The 16129-nt window shown below is 43.0% G+C and overlaps 1 protein-coding gene across 1 annotated transcript in view; it reads left to right on the top strand.

The window, feature by feature from the left end:
* Positions 1–12086: 12086 nt before the first annotated feature.
* Positions 12087–16129, top strand: part of DLGAP1 (DLG associated protein 1) — a 432610-nt gene continuing 428567 nt past the window's right edge. The window contains exon 1 of the mRNA XM_037381359.1: positions 12087–12359. The gene's annotated coding sequence lies outside the window, so the exon portion shown is untranslated. The remainder of the gene's footprint in view (positions 12360–16129) is intronic.

Raw genomic sequence — 16129 nt, 5'->3', positions numbered from 1 at the left:
CTGGGAGAACTGAAAATGAAAAAGATTAGAACATAGCCTGAAGTAGAAGGCGGCCACTGGAAGAATTGGTGTGAGTTATAGCATTACCTTTTCTGAGGACACAAATTCTTTATAAAACAGCTAAATAGGTCAAGAGTTTTAAACTTAATATCAAAGTGCTCTGTTTCAGAGAAAGGTATGGGCTTTGGTGAGGAACTTCATGTGTCTGTATAGAATTTTAGGGCTTTACATGCTTTAGTACTGAGGGTTTACAAAGTCATCTGCAGTCTAAGAGAACAGAGTATGAGATATTTTGCAAGATTTCAAAGCAGAAACCATATTTTTCTCCTCTTTTGGTACCACCTTACTGTTAGAAAGGCCAGTTTAAGGCTTTCTTTGGCCCTGACAGTGTTCATATGTGTATGGAGGAGCAGACCTTGCAGTCTTGACATGGCAGTAGATCAGTTTTTGCCTGTAAAAAGAACAGCAATTCTTCCTTTCTGGTCAATTCAGCACCTTCTGATAGCTCCCTGGAGCAAACAGACTCATGTCGGGTCAAACTGGCATCTTGGTGCCATGGAGGTGGCAGCTCCAGTCACCTTCTGAATTCTTCTGGAGTGAGATGTTCTGCACTGCAGCTGAATCCAGCCCTGGCCATAGACATGAGGCTGCAGAGGCTGAAAAGTACATATTTATGGATGAGTTGCTTAGGTGAGGAGAGGAAGTAAATTTAATGTTAAGTTAGCCATGAAACCAGTGAGCTAGGACTCTGGAGTATTGGACATTGTCTAAAGCTGTGGTGAAAAGACTGCGCTATGACACAGCCTCTTGATACAAGGATACATATTCTTGTCTAAAAGAAAATAGAGCTAAGAAAGCATCAATAAAACTGGCTAGGGAATGGCAAGTTGATGAACTGCATTTTGAACCGTGGTACAAGGAGCTTCTCAGAGGGCAATATTTAAAACTGCAAGTACTAAATTGAGATTGTACGCTCCAGGACTGAGGTCAAACCCCTCATTCTATAAATGTTTATGTGCATGTTCTACCTTATCCTTACGAGTAACCTTGCTGGTTGTCACTGCACTGAGAACCTACATCTGGAACATGCTGAGCACCAGGTGCTCAGAGCTTTAAACTCTCAGAGAAGTAATGGGATCTCATGGGTTGTATTCCTCCTGTACCAACCTAGGGGTGAGACTTGTACTTGCTTCCATGTATTAAGAAAACATTCCTTTATCACACAGGACAATACTTCTACCATTTTACTAAGGGTGTGGAGAAAGCACATCAGCTTAAGACAGCATGGTTACTTTTAAAATCTTACACAACTTTTCTCCTTGCCCTACTACCTCCTGCCTAACAGTCCTGCTCTTGAGCACACCACCATGTACAGTTATCACCTTCACCATCACGCATATTACACATTACTGAAATATTTGAAGATGTAAAAAGCTCCCTTCCAAAATATGTGAACCCCTGTGGGAAAACCTTTCTAGAGAACGATAAATTTGGTCATATATATTACTTTCTGTTTGCTTTACACTTAATTAATGTGATGCCTGTAAGAACGTATACAAGCATTAATTCTGATTAACTTCTATTGCACTTCTAGCATGTCCTTAACTTTTAAAATGAATTGGCCTTGTTCTTGTGTTTAGATCAGGTTTATAAAGTGTAGCTGTCCATGACTCTTGCTGCAACCTTTTCAGACACATGGATGATGTAAAATTTTCAGAGGAATCAGCTGGTTGAACTTTTACCCAGTTGCTTACTCAGATCAAACTCCTGTTCAATATAGAGAAAATTCTGAGATGCAAAAGGTTTTGACACCTTTCCATACAATGCATTTTGTAAATGCATTTTCTAAGTGAATTCTGGATGTTTTTACCTATATTTAGAAGCTGGAATGGATGCCTTGAACCCAGTTAACAAATTATTGACAATAATATTCACAACACATCTGATAAGAAAAGGCTCTTCTATTACCTGAATGAATGAGTTGGCCTTAAGCCCGCAGTCCTTCCACTTTGGTATACAGCTAGTTGCAGAGCTAGGTTTTTGTCACCTCAGCTAGCTTCAACCTCATTCTTTCCTTGCACTCTCCTACTTGTTTGTGTGCATCTTCTGCCTGTTGTAGTCTTGTTCTCGCTTTATTAGCTCTCTGAAAGATACTCCTTTGTTCTGTATTTGCAAAGCACTTGGCACACCAGAACTGATCATCCTACCCATGGTTCCTAGCCATTAAAACAATGTGAATGTTAAACAGTCTCTTTTCTTGAAAGCCAGCTACTATATTGAGGTGCACTTTCTATGTGCAGAGAGCTGCTTTGATTACATGGGATGCAGAGGGACAAAATATCCAATGTACAGTCTATATTATGCTCACAGAAATGTTAGAAAATAAGCAGGCACAGCACCACAAGCAATTGAGAATGTATTTCACAGGATTTATGCTACCTATAAGTGACACTTGTTATCTTATCTTATGGTGTGTAATTCCAGGAGGATGAGAATGTATGTCCTTTTACTGTCTGCTGACAACAGGAGATAATTCATCATCCAGTAAAGCTCTTTCCATCCTAGGTCTTGGCCTAACTCCAGATTGTCCTAAGTCCAGAATACACTGGCTTTAGCTAGATCAGCTTGTAATTGGCCTTTGGCTAACACCTCTATGAGCCCAGTCTGATACTGAATTGTAACTATTCAAAGCTGTTCTATTTGATGCTGGTTAGGTTAGTTTGTTTTCATGGAAAAGGAGGAGAACCATTCATTTTCTGAGCATGCTTCAGGCCAGGATGACTTTTTTTAAAAAGCAAATCAAATTATTAAGCCTTTAAAGGGGAAAAAATGGTGATAAATAGGAGACCACCTTACCAGCTCCTTTGACCTTAAATTGTATGAATTTCATCCGTGACTGAAACTCTGTCTACTTGAAATACGCACCACTTGCTTCTGCCAGTGAAGGTGAGTATATGGTTGCTGGTATTGGGTTCAAAGTCTCCATGAGATTTAGAACAGCTCATCTGTGATGAACAGTTTAAAGATGGCCTGCTGTTGGTTCCTATAGTCTGCTGCTTTCTATTAAAGAATACTGGATGCTAACCAGACTGTAGGGAGAAAAAAAAATACTACATTATTAGGAAGGAGTAACACCATGCCCACCTGTCACAAAGGTATTGATAATAGCATTTAACCATCTCTAGAATTTACTCCTTACTTTATTTTAAGGTTGCAGATTTGTCCATTTAAATATGCAGGAAAATAAATAAATAAATAAATCTTTATGTTTGCATAGGCCTGTTTAGCTTCTTTGGCAGAACAAGAGTATAATCTCAAGTGCCTTCTCCAAAAGAGTATTTAAAGATGAAGAAATAGGACTTTCACAGTTTCCCTTGAGAATTTGTTCCAGAGATTAATAGAAACCCAGTACAGATGAAGTAACAGGTCAGACTGGAAACTGTAAGGCATTTTATTTCACTTCTTTTCACATAAACCTTCCTTTCTTCCTTTCCCAGGCCTGTTTTCCATGGTATTTATGTAGAATATGAAATATGATACAATTAAAACAATAGCACTTTTTAACGTTAAGAATTCCTTCTCCAAAGCTATAACTATTATTAGTTTTAAAGACAAAAGCATGTATTACCACTTGTTATTCCTGTTAACCCTGTAGAAACAATGTATCAGTGACAGATAGACCCAGTTTATAGTCGCTTAAAGAGCAACATTATTAAGTACTGTCAAATGCATACTCTTGAGACTTTCTGTTCTTCAGTGATGCAGAAAGAACAAAACCTGGTTGTCAACCCCAGCTTCAGTTTTCAAGGATGGCAGTTTAAAAACCTCTTTGAATAAATAAATGAAGTGTTGAGAAGAAATTAACACAGTACCCTACCATGCTATTGGTGGTAATATCTTTTGACTTTTTACTTGCGCTTAAAATATTCTCTCCTCTTTTGATGTCTGGTCATCCTTCTGGATCCTGAATCCATATGGCTTCTGGATCCTCTTGATTACAGCAGTACATTTAATTATACATGATGTGATTCCTTTATGAACAAGTTCAAAATGGCACTTTTTCTTGCCTTCAGCTTCCCTGTGTGGCAGTCAATTATACCCGCTTTATGGCCTCTCTGTGTCGCTGAAGCAGCACAGAGAAGCAATATAGTAGAAGGTCTTCTCCAGGGTATAACTGATCTGCTGACTAAGCTGTACTGTGACACTTTTCCTAAGTCGAGGAATCTGACTGCTTGCCATTGGCCCAACTCTTTTCCCTACACCATGGTATTGGACACCATGCAATTTGCTAGTCTTGCTTTTGCCAAGGGTTTCTGCCTTCAGAGACACTGCATTGTGCATGCATGGTGATTTATTCACAGTAGTTTGCTGTCCTTTACTGAATGACATTTTAATGTTAAAATAAAATTTAATGGATATTAAAAAAGGAGCAAATTGGAGGGGTGTGGGGGGGTGGGTGTATTTTTATTTACAAGCTTATAGGAATGAAATGTTACCAGGTCGGATCAAAGTTTTTGGTGTTGGAGCTCTGTTGTGCAGGAATGATTTATATATGAGTGCTGTCAGATATACTTTATTGTGGCCTCCAAACAACTTTATAAAATATGCTGAACTGCACAGCACTTTACAGGCACTTGCAGATTTCCAAGACACTGCTAGCTCAGCTGATGACTAATTACAGATTAATTTGCTGATTATTAGAAATCAAAAATTTCTGGATAGCAGGTAGCTAGAATGATGGAATGGAAGAAGCTCATAAAGATTTCCTCTTATAGGAGTTATAAACCTTGTATGTTCCCACACATATAAAAAGTCTGGGGGGTTTTGTGAGTTCTGAAAGCTGCTTCAGCTGTTTGGAAGGAAGGGCGCAATAGCCGAAGTACACTAACTGAACTGACATTTGATGGCTGCTAGGAATGGGAAAGGATGCTGTCAATACTGTTCATGGGGACGAAGGCAGTGCCATTCAACAACTTCTGTCTTTCTGATGAGGACAAAACTGTCTCTGAGGAGAATTTATTCAAGCACGTTGAATAAACTGTCCTCCCTGCTTTTGAGGGGTGAACACCACCACCCCAAATACCTGGCACAAACTGCCATAGAGAATGCAGAAGAGAGTCACGTTGTCAATACACGCTTTTTTGCACACCCATTAACAGACAACTCTTGAAAGAGGTGTGCATGATTTTTTCATAACTCCTGTAACAACAGGAACAATATAAGCATACTTTCACAAGAAAGGATTCTCTGGAATAGTGCAGCTATAATTTAGTTGATGAAAAGCAAGTCTGGGGATTTCAAGAGACCTGAGAAGCCCTCACTTCTTAAATTACTAATATAACCCAGAACTTTTAGCATGGACTTTCATAGCAGGACCCTGTTGTGTGAACAACTGTAGAATTGTACCACTATCTGGGAACTTTTTTCTACTTGCAACAGAAGCATGTTGGCATATCTTTTCGTACATTTTTAAAAATATCATTAAGTAGTTTCTTCCTGTGTTTTCTTTCATTTGTCTTTATTTTAATTACAGACCCTTGATGAAAGATGATGCTTAAGTTATAGTTTCACTGTACTGCTATACCTATGTCACTTTTGGGTACTTTACAGATCATGGATGGAAAATAGGAAATTATATTTTCTACAATCTGATGAGATATTTAGTTGTCCTGCTCTGCTGCTACCTTCATTGTAAAACTCCTGTTGACTTCCAAGGCAGTAGAAACAAGCCTGAAATATCCATTTATGCTACCTTCATTGATGTTATCAGGTCTTCATTGTGACTTAAAAGAATTCCTTTCCCATACCTGACTGACACCTTTATTGGTGTAAGTCTTAATTATTGGTCTTTCTGGAGTCTGGCTGTTAGAAGTTCCCTTTAAAAGCTCTCCTCAGAAACACCCAAACTGTGAGATATCAGTATATCTTCCAGGCACAAAGTGGAAAATAATTGAGCATGTTGTAAAAATGTGGGTTTAAGCTTGAAAATTAGGACTTTTTGACAGTTGTGTAGTGCTTACTACTTGATTTATTGGCATTCACATGAAAAGAAGGTGAAAAGATGGTGAAAAATGATTAACAAACCAAATTGTTGCCTTCTTTCAGCATAACATAAAAAAAAAAACCCAAAACAAAACAAAACTCAGAAAAATGAACAATTCCATCTCTAAAGTTTTTGATGTCTTTCTTCTTGCTATCTACACACACCCCCACACACACCACCACCCCCTAGCCCCCCCATCCCCACCCCCCACCCCCATATAAATGGCAATATTATTGCACAGGATTAAATCTGGACAAATGTAGCTGTCACTCTTTTATATCCAGCCATTTAAGCAGAGGGAGGGAGTTGAGCTGTCACATCAGAAAGCCCCGTTGAACATTCCTAGGATTTCTCTCCAGGACACTGGTGCTTTGCAGGAAAGCCTTAACTTTAAAAATCATTTGGTAGCTGAAACAGACCAAGCTAGGTGCAAACGATAACCCTACTGTTAAAATGTAAAACCTCTGAGAATATAGGAGTCCAGCTCCTGTTTCTGCTTCTATTTATACTGAACTTTTCACCTGCAAAATGGAAGGAATAAGTTTGCTTTTTCCCATCAGGCTTCATGCTGTATATGATTAAATTATTAATTATTTATGAAGAAGGTTGTTTTCAACAGTCTTTTCTCTTCAACAATGTTTGAATTGATAGCATTACTAGGAAAATGAAGCCATGGCCACAGTTTGGATCTCAGTTGACTATTGTAGGGGTTTTGATGTGCAGTTGATATGAGTAGAAAAGAAGTATCTTCTGCTGTTATCTGTTGTAAGAAAGGAATAATCCTAGCTCACATGGTAGAGAATGGTGATTTCTGTACAAACTAGTCATGGTAGTTTTCAGCTGGCTCTGATTGCTTTGTGCTTTTTGTGCTGCCTGTTCAGGAATTAATGTAGATAAAAAAATATTATTTTTATCTAAAAATACATTGTTTAAAATCCTAAATGAAAGACATTTTTTTACATGATTACCAGTCTTCTCATTCATATAAGGTTCTTATAAAGCTTTCCCCGTTTCCCTACTTTTTTGTTAAAAAGAGCAAAAGTACTGCAATAGTTCTATTGCACTCCACTTTAGACTGATATGTTCATACTTAAAAAACATGATATCTTAAGTTACTATACTCCTTCTTAATTAAGAAATTGAATGTACCTCCTTGACACAGATGTTGACAAACTGATTTGCACTTTGCCATTCTCTGAGGGCTTTGCTGTGTCTCAGTATCTGTAAAGATATTCTCATTCTACTGAGGGAATTTCATGGGTTTACTCCTCGGTCTTTATGCTTATGCAGAACACTGCTGTTGATACCACTGAAATACATCCTGATACCTGACAACCACAGCGACTTGCTTGTTTCTAATACCAAAGAAAGATTTGGGGGGTGGGAGGTAAGATGTTATTCTCAAATCTTCTACTTTACATCTTCCAAAACAGACACCCTGCTGAAAAGCCTCTCAAGACAACTTCTGACTTTGTTCCCGATAGTGGTTGAAAGTCACAGGTTTTGTGGAATTATGTGTTTGATAGCCTAAGGGTCACATGAATGATACCTTTAACAGAGTATTTGTTTTACTTCTAATTCATAAAAGAATACATATCAATTTTAAACCCATGCTAATCTTGAAGATATCTTTTCTCTGTATTAAGTAGTTGTGCTGACTGATACTGTATTTGGATTACTTGCTACTTTCTTCCAGCTTTTCTGGATGAGTAACCAGTGGCTCACCAGGTCTTCTTACCATTCATTTTCAACTGACCAGTCGATAGTCAATGTGGTTGCACGAGGTGAGGTGATGCCTGCTTACCTTTTCCTTGGAGGGCATCTCTCATTTAGGAGTCACTCATTGCAAACAACTGCTCTTCTCCATGCCCTATTAACTCCTCCATATTATCCATTAGGCCAGGTAAAGGAATTTGCTGCAGTGTTTTTTATAGCAAATAATTAGGTAGCATAAAACGAGGCAACCCACACAATTCATCCACCTAGGACATTACTGCCTTCTGTGCAATGCAATAAAATACAACAAACAGACCTACAATGGGCGTGGTGGATACTAACCCTTCTCAGTAGAAGACATTTATAGTATTATTAAAGTAAAAATATCTTAAAATTTTCTGGGTGGGTATCTGCTTCAGGATACTCAGACAGGGAGGAGAAAGCAGAGTTTTAGGTTAAATGGCTCTGCCATTAAGAAAATTAGGGGTAGAAGCCACCAAAGCTATTATTTTGCCCATGTTGAAGATACCCTTAACAGCCACCCTCAAAATGCCTTCTTGCCTTGAAGCAATAGCTGATGCCACAAGAGAATGAGAAGAGCACAACATGTGATCTTCACCTTTGTAAATCTGACCTAGATGTGGCAAAGTTAAAAATAAACTGGGAAATTGCTAGCATCTCCTGTGTAGAAGACACATTTTGAGTTTGTTAGTGAAACTTTACTGTACATCCTGAGCAGGCCTCGTCCTTCCCAGCTTTCGGTGTGCCTTGGTAATGCGTGTGCCCACCCAGCTGGAAAACTCAGTGCATTCCAACAGAAACTGCTCTTTATGTGTGTGAGTTGTTGTGACAGTAGGTGGAGGAAATGAGACACGGGGGAACTGGGAGGATATCATTGCTGTGCTCTCCATGTTTCAGTTGTTCTGCTAATGCCCAGTCTATAGAGGAAAATGAAAATAAAACTTAACAAAAATGTGGTACTCTGACAGTATTGATATAGACAGTGAAAAGTAAGTATAGAGGCATGAAAGGTCACAGTAGGAAAACGGATGGAGAGCAATAGGTTTGTAACACAATGCAGAGTTCACCAAAGGATTTAGATATGAAAGGTGATGAGGTGATCTACAAAGTTTCAGGCAAATACTATCAAAGCAGCACTGCTCCAGATTTTCAGCATCTCTGTGATGAATTTAGATGCCTCTTCCCCAGAAGTTAATGGAAGACATGTATCTTAAAAGCTCAACCATTGCTTAGTCTTTTGCCTGTGTCAACAAAGCACAGACAGAAAATTGTATGATCAATTAATTGAACTCCCAGGGAAAAAGAAATCATGGTACGTACGCTGGCCATCCAGATCTTCACACCTGTAAGCCTTGGTCGTGGAAAGGTGATTCACCAACACGCGAGGACCACCAGCTGCTCTGGAGGCTCTAAGGCTTCGTAGCAAGACCTGACGGAGCGGTTCTGACCTTCTCCCCAGTAGAGGGCAGTGACACACAAAAACTAACCGTATTGGAAACTTGCAAATTCGTAACGTGGTTAATATCAGCACGTGGAAGAAGTTCGTGTAAGCATGCATATAGTTTAATTATGTAGTAATGACAGTCGATATGATGACCTCTTTCACCATCAACCAAAGCAAAGAGAACTTCCTCCAAGAAGAAAAAGATCAGACTACGAGTATAAATCATAGTAAGGACATTTGTATTTGGGGTAATTTGGTAAACTCCAGATGGCTGAAGATATTAATACTGAACTATCTCACCTCCCTAGGCCATTGAAAATTTTTCCTTTCTGTTTTGACTTTTCTGACCTGAAATCTATTTTGGAACATTTTTCTTCCACTTCCAGGCTTTGCTTTCTTTGTTTCTTGTTCACCTACATTTGTTCACTGTCCTTACTGAAGCCCTCTGGTTCACAGCCTCTTCTCAGTTTTGCTCACGCATGCCATCTCTCTCACAGCCCGGGGAAGAATCTTTGCTCCCATCTTGGAAATCTCCCCTCCAAGCTGCACGTCTTCTGAAACCCTGTGAGTACTAGGACTACCAGTACAGACAAGTGTTATGCCTAAAATCAAAATAATTAGTGGCCCAAGAAGACCATCGACATCATCGTGTAAAGCAGCATGAATTTCTTATTACTCCAAGATGCAGATTCCTCTAGATCAGTTTAGGAGAGACTTTATAACAAGATTTCCCTTTCCTACCTCTTGGCCCAGTCAGACTAAAGTTAGGCAAACAAGGAGCATCCAGAAAACTGATTACATGTTTTAGATTCACAACAGGGAGTATGAGTAAAAGGAAGAAAATCTCCATGCTGGCTTTTTTGAGGTCAGATAATTTTATGCAAACATGTGTCCCCTTTCCTTCTTACTCTTCCGTCTTTAAATGAAATTGGGTCTACTTCATTTTCTGGAAGTTTGTATGAAGCCTAAAAGTATGTTATCTGTTTTCGTTACTATCTAGTTCTACTAAATAATGTAATCTACCCATTTGGTATGAACATTTTCCTAGAACTATCACACATAACAGGACTAAATCTGCCTTATAACTTCACAGGCCTATGGAGTGCAGTTTAAATCTTCACATAATTACATATGGAAGATTACATAAATTCTACTATGAGGTCTTCACAGACCATCGTATTTTACACAATAGATCATGCCAGGTTGAAACTAGCTTGAAAATACAGTTCATGTTGACAAGTAAAAAAAAAAAAATCTTGCTAACATATAAACTAATATACTGCGTAGGATAGCATTGTACATATAAACACCAAAAAAACCCCAATGAACCCTGTACTGCTACGATTATTTGCCTGAGTTAGCTCAGATTCAACATTTGTGTTTCAGTTAAAGATCAAAAAAGATATGTGTACCTTTATTTTATATATAAAAAACCCAAACAAATTATGTGGCTTTGGGGTGCAATTTTTTTTTTAATGATGTCGTACCTACTTGATTTATACAACTTAGTAACAACAAATTTGGTCTTTTTGATTTTATTGCAGGGCTTCTGGGAAGTCTCAAAGTATTTTATTGTGAATTATTTTTAAAATAGATTTATCAATTTTTCCCCAGTCAATTAGTTGATTGCTTGCTAATTAACATAATTATCAATCATCAGAATTTCCTAGCCTACCTAGCCTGTAGATGTGACCTACATTTATAATTAAAACTGTCAATAACTCTTCTTCCTGTCCCCCTTGTTTTACATTGTCCACTAGAAAGAAACAAAAAATAAGTAGAAACAGTATACCTGACATCCTCACCAAAACATTTTTCATCCTTGCCATTAAATAGACCTTTTTCTACTACTAAGATTAACTTTTAGTCCGTACGTATTACTTTGTTCGTATGAAGAATAAAGTACCAGGGACATTTCTCACAAACTTTTTCTGGTTTGCGACACAAAAATACATCTTGGGCCACGACCCACTAGTAAATTTAGGACTATAAGAACAATATGCTCATTCTATTTTAGCTGTTTCATCAATTGTATGTCAAATTCTCATTTACATGCATATATGTGGCTATACAGTCTAAAGATTGATGTAATATTTACAGTGCAGCACATAATTGATTTGAACGTTATTACCGCTGTTCAAATACCTTTTGGTAAGTCATACCAACCGTGGTTGGAATTTGAGCATACCTGGCTGGACACGGGAGGATGGGGGTGCGGGCACAGTGGCCTGGGGCACTGTAGCCATTCACCACGCTGTCGCTGTCAGTGGTCGCGAACATATGTGGCTGTCGCCGTACCTACAGCTCCTGCCACCGCCCAACCCGCACCCCGCCCGGCCACCCCCGCACCCCCGTCCGCCGCCGGCACCCCCCGCGCACGGATCCGCATGCCCTTCCTGCGGCGGCCGTGGCCCGTGCCGGTGGGCACGGCTTGGCCTGCCCGCCCCCCCGGGGAGGCGCCGCAGCCCCGTCCCCCGCCGGGCATCCCCGCGGCCCGGGGGCGCTCCCCGGGGCGGCACGCTTTGGGCAGAAACCCGGGGCTGGGGCGGCGGTGGGGGTTTCAGCTGCTTCCCGCAAGGCTGGGGCAGCGCGGGGTGCAGCAGGGTCCCCGGGGCCAGAGGCCCTGGAGGGGGGGGTCTTTCCCGAAGGCCCGTCCTTGGGAGCGGGAGGAGAAGGGCGGGCGTGCGGGGCTGGCGCGGAGGGGCAGCACGCCGGCGGCTTGCGGTGCCCGGCCGCCGTAGTAGCGAGCGGCTCCTCCGGTGGTTGGGCTGGGGAGCGTTGGGCTCCTCCTCCTCTGCCCCCCCCCCATCCATGCACAGCCAGGCGTGTGACTGACGAGTCTCCCCCGTCTCTCTCTTTTTTTTTTTTTTTTTCTTTCTCCATGGGTACACACACCGAGATACGCACATGACAGTACTTCGGTGCATGAGCCTGTGCATCGCCAGAAGGGCTGTGCTTCCACTCCGGGCACGCACACGCACACACGCATGCTGCTGCTGCTGCTGCTGCTGCTGGAAGTCTTTCTACACAGGGATTAGCAGTCGCCTGTCTCTCTCTATTTCTGTCTCTTTCTTCTCCTTTCCTTTCCCCTTCTCTCCCTCAAATGCTTGACTGACGGACGGCGGGCATAAAAAGGTAAATGCTTGTGTGCTGTTTGCTGACAATACCGGTGGGTGATGGTGTTTTGGCAGCGTGCTGCGCCGTACGCCCTCCGCTTGCCAGGCAGCCAGCCTGCCCTCCTGCCGCGCCGGCGGCTGCCGCTGCTGCCGCTCCCCGTGGCTTCCCGGGACTCCTCGTCTTGGGGATCGGGATTTGCCGCGAGAGGTTTGGCTTCCCCAGCCCCCCCGCCCCGGGTCTGCGAGACAGAGATGTTCCCGCTATTGTGCTCCTCGCAGTTGCCACCGCGGGTTGCGAGCGTGTGGGAGTGCTTAGCGAAGGTTTCGCGGGATGAAGGTTGCTGTTAATTGCTGTGTGCTCGGAAGAGAGAGCTCTTGGCTTCGGCAGGGAGCCTGCCTTATAATCAGGGCTGGAGCGCGGCAACGGGAGGGCTAACACCCCCCACCTGCACCCCTCCCCGTCGTTTGCTGCATCATTCAAATGAGTAATTTCTAGCTGGCCTTGCGTTGCGGGGCTGCGATCCCCGCTCCGCGGGTGTCTCGGCAGCCGCCGAGGATTGCGATCCTCCGCCGCCGCCCCCGGGGGGGGGCCCTGCCGCGGGCACCGAGCGAGCGGGGCGGGGGCAGCCGCCGCCCCGGGCCCGGCCCCGCACCCGCCGGCTGCCCGCACCGACCCGCGTCCCGCCGACGCCCTCCGCGGGCTCCACAACTAGTTGTCGCCCGTTGTTCGAGCCGAGTTTGTCCCGTGTCCCTCCTCGCAGGACAAGAGGCGCGGGGTGAATATTGCCCTCCCCCGCGCACGACGCCCTGTGGTGCGGAGCGCTGTGCAGCCGAAGGGAGGTCCCGCCGAGCGGCCTGCGTCCCGCGGGACTCGCCCGGACCCCGATCCCGACTGTCCTTCCCCGGAGGCGCGGCTGCGGGGGGAGGCGTTTCAGGCCGGCAGGGGAAGGGAGGAAGGCGGCGGTGTGGAGCCTGTGCTGCCCGGCCGCTCGGCAACGAAGCTCCCCCGCCGCCGCCGGAGGGGGGGATCGGGGGGGCGGCGGGCCCCGGCCAGGCGCAGCCCCCCCTCCTCGGGGCGGCCCCGGGCCCGGCGCGACACGGGTGCGGGCGCTTAGCGGCGAAGAGCTGCGGGGCAGCCCCCGGAGCGGAGAGGAGCGGGGGTTACGGCGTATCCCGGGAGGCGCAGGCCTCCCCGCGCCGCGCCGCTGCGCCTCGCTTTCCGAGCGGGGGCCTGCGGGCGGCGGGAGCGGCGCGGAGCCGGGAGCGGCGCGGAGCCGGGAGCGGGGCGGCCTGTGCCGCTGTCCACCCGCCGCCGCCGGGAACCGAGGCGTTCGGAGGGGTCCGTTATGTAATTAGGGCTTGTCCTCCGTCTTGTCGCCGCCGTTACTAAGCCCGGCTGAGGATGCCAGCGAGGGGACTGGCGCACTGTGCTTGCTTCTGGCGGAGGTCGACGTTTTTATTTGATCCTGGAGGAAAATTATCGAGTAATTAATATTCAACAGGGAGCTCTCCGTTTTCGCGCATGATTGATTTTGGATGGTCTTACTTCATTCACGTTGTTTTCTGCAGCTGCCAGGGATACGTAAATACGCTGTTAAAGATGGGAAGACAAAAAAGGAGGAAATAGTAAGAGAAGCAAAACCAGTGGGAAACGTAGTGGACAGCACATGAAGTTAGTTATTTAAAAAGAAAAAAAAAAAAAGTCGTTGTTTAACTTGTAACCTACTTATAAATATAAGAGGTAGGTGTGCTTGTAGGCATGGTGTACGCTCAGGCGGTTGCCTTGGGTTGTGTTTCAATGTTAATTCACCTTTAAAGAGGCAACACTAAATTCTGCTGGTGTGTGGGTCCAGTGTACGCACTTACGGTATTTCCGCCTCACTTGGAAGGTGTTGCAAATTTGATGGGTGTCTGCTGATCCAAAGGATCATAAAGTCTTAATGATATATATTTATAGATAAATTTACTGCTGATAGTAACCATTACAGGAAAATTAGGAATTGTTAATGGCAATAACACAGTTCCTTCTGTACAGCTTCTCTGTCTGATACTGTGTATTGCAGAACTATTACAATTAGCATAAATTAATGAAAGCGTATGGGAGCAAAATATGCTGTTTATTGGAAAAGTAATCAAGTAGTTTCAAAATAAAGGGTACAATAGTGTTCCATTATATATATCTACTCTCAAAATAAAGTATTATTTTTATTTTTTCTTTCCTTCACTAGAACTGTGTAGTTAAATATACATGTTTAATTCAAGGCTCATTCTGTTCTGTCTCTTGTGGATTTAACTTGCAAGCATATCAATATAATCTGTTTGTGTTAGGCTTTGCAATGTTGTCCTTCCTGTAAAGGTGGTGCATCTCAGTGCAGCCCTGGCTAGTGATATTGCCACCTGGAAATAGAAAAAGAACTGCATGAATAATTAATGAAATAGTATAACAAATAAAAGCAATCCTGCACCAAGGAACAGTAGTAAGCAGCCTCCATGCAATCTTTTGTTGTTGTTGTTGTAATTTTCACTCTGGTCTCAGGCCATCCAGTAACTCAAATTTTCACCCAGATTGTAATAGACAGGTGCGATACCCTCAGACTGGTATTGCCATTTTAAGAAGACAGAGCTCAAGGCACTTTAACATGAGACAGTTTATTCAGCCCTTAATCTCTGTAACCAAACTTATTTTTTACAGCCGCTGTTGTATTATCTCTCAAGATTTAAGAAGGCTATTTTTGTTAGGGGCGCATAATTAATACTTGTCCTCCTCTTATGCCAAATTTTGCACTTGTGCATAAATCTCATCCAAAGAAACTTGAAAAGGGGATCTCCATGGTAACGAGAGAGAAAGGATTTTCTCCCTCACCATAGGTCAAGACAAGACGCCTACCCATTCCTTAACTTGTAGCAGCATTCCTTGGCACCTTCCTCTTTGTGGTTATTTTGTCTACTGGAGTGTGCTTTTACTGTTGTCTCATGCTTCCAGAGAGCTGCTCTTGAGAGTGATGCTACACTAGCTGAGCACAGACTCTGTGTTTCTTCCCGCTCTCATTCTCCCTTCCACTCACATATTTCAGTGTTTCTATACCTACATGATTTCAATATGGGGTTTCAGGAAATAAGTTGTTTTCCCCATCAGGTTTTTGATTTGAAGACCTGTCTTGTTTCTAAGTGTGTAAGACCTGACAGAGCCCTACTCCTTAGTCTGTTTCAGGCAGAAGGGTGGTCATCTCCTTTCTCTCTTTCTCTCTTTCACTTTTATTTGTCTATACTCTTTTTGGACTGAGTTTTCCCATGGTGTCCTAGAGATTTTGTAGCAGTAAAAACAGGCTACCTTGTCTCATGAGGGAGCAGCGGTTAATTTTATTTTTTGAGTCACTATGTAATATGTGATACTAGGATTGCAGTTTGGAGATGTTCAAGATAAAAAGAGTTTATGCCCTGACTCTGTCATCACAGAGCAGTAATATAGAGCACTGCTTATTGTGGTAATTCTAGGGGCTGTTTTTGGTTTTTTTTCCCTCTCTTCTGTGAAGGACTATCTGCCTAGACTGTGTCTCTGACCAAGCTAAGATGAGGTGAATGTGTTTTATTCCAGATGATCCTGTAATCAGATACTTGAAACTTCCACAGAGGAATATAGCGGATTTTCTGTTCTCCTTTTCCTTTCTGTATTCAGTTTTTGTAGCTAGGATCTCATGAGAGGATATCAAATGGCTTTTTAAATCGCTCCCTTAGGCTGCTGGTGCACCAGGTCTCTCTGGGCATATTTCCAGTTCTTTTGCCTTTCCC

This window comes from Falco rusticolus, chromosome 3, assembly GCF_015220075.1.
Source record: "Falco rusticolus isolate bFalRus1 chromosome 3, bFalRus1.pri, whole genome shotgun sequence".
Classification (NCBI taxonomy): domain Eukaryota; kingdom Metazoa; phylum Chordata; class Aves; order Falconiformes; family Falconidae; genus Falco; species Falco rusticolus.
This window is presented reverse-complemented; position numbering and strand designations above follow the sequence as displayed.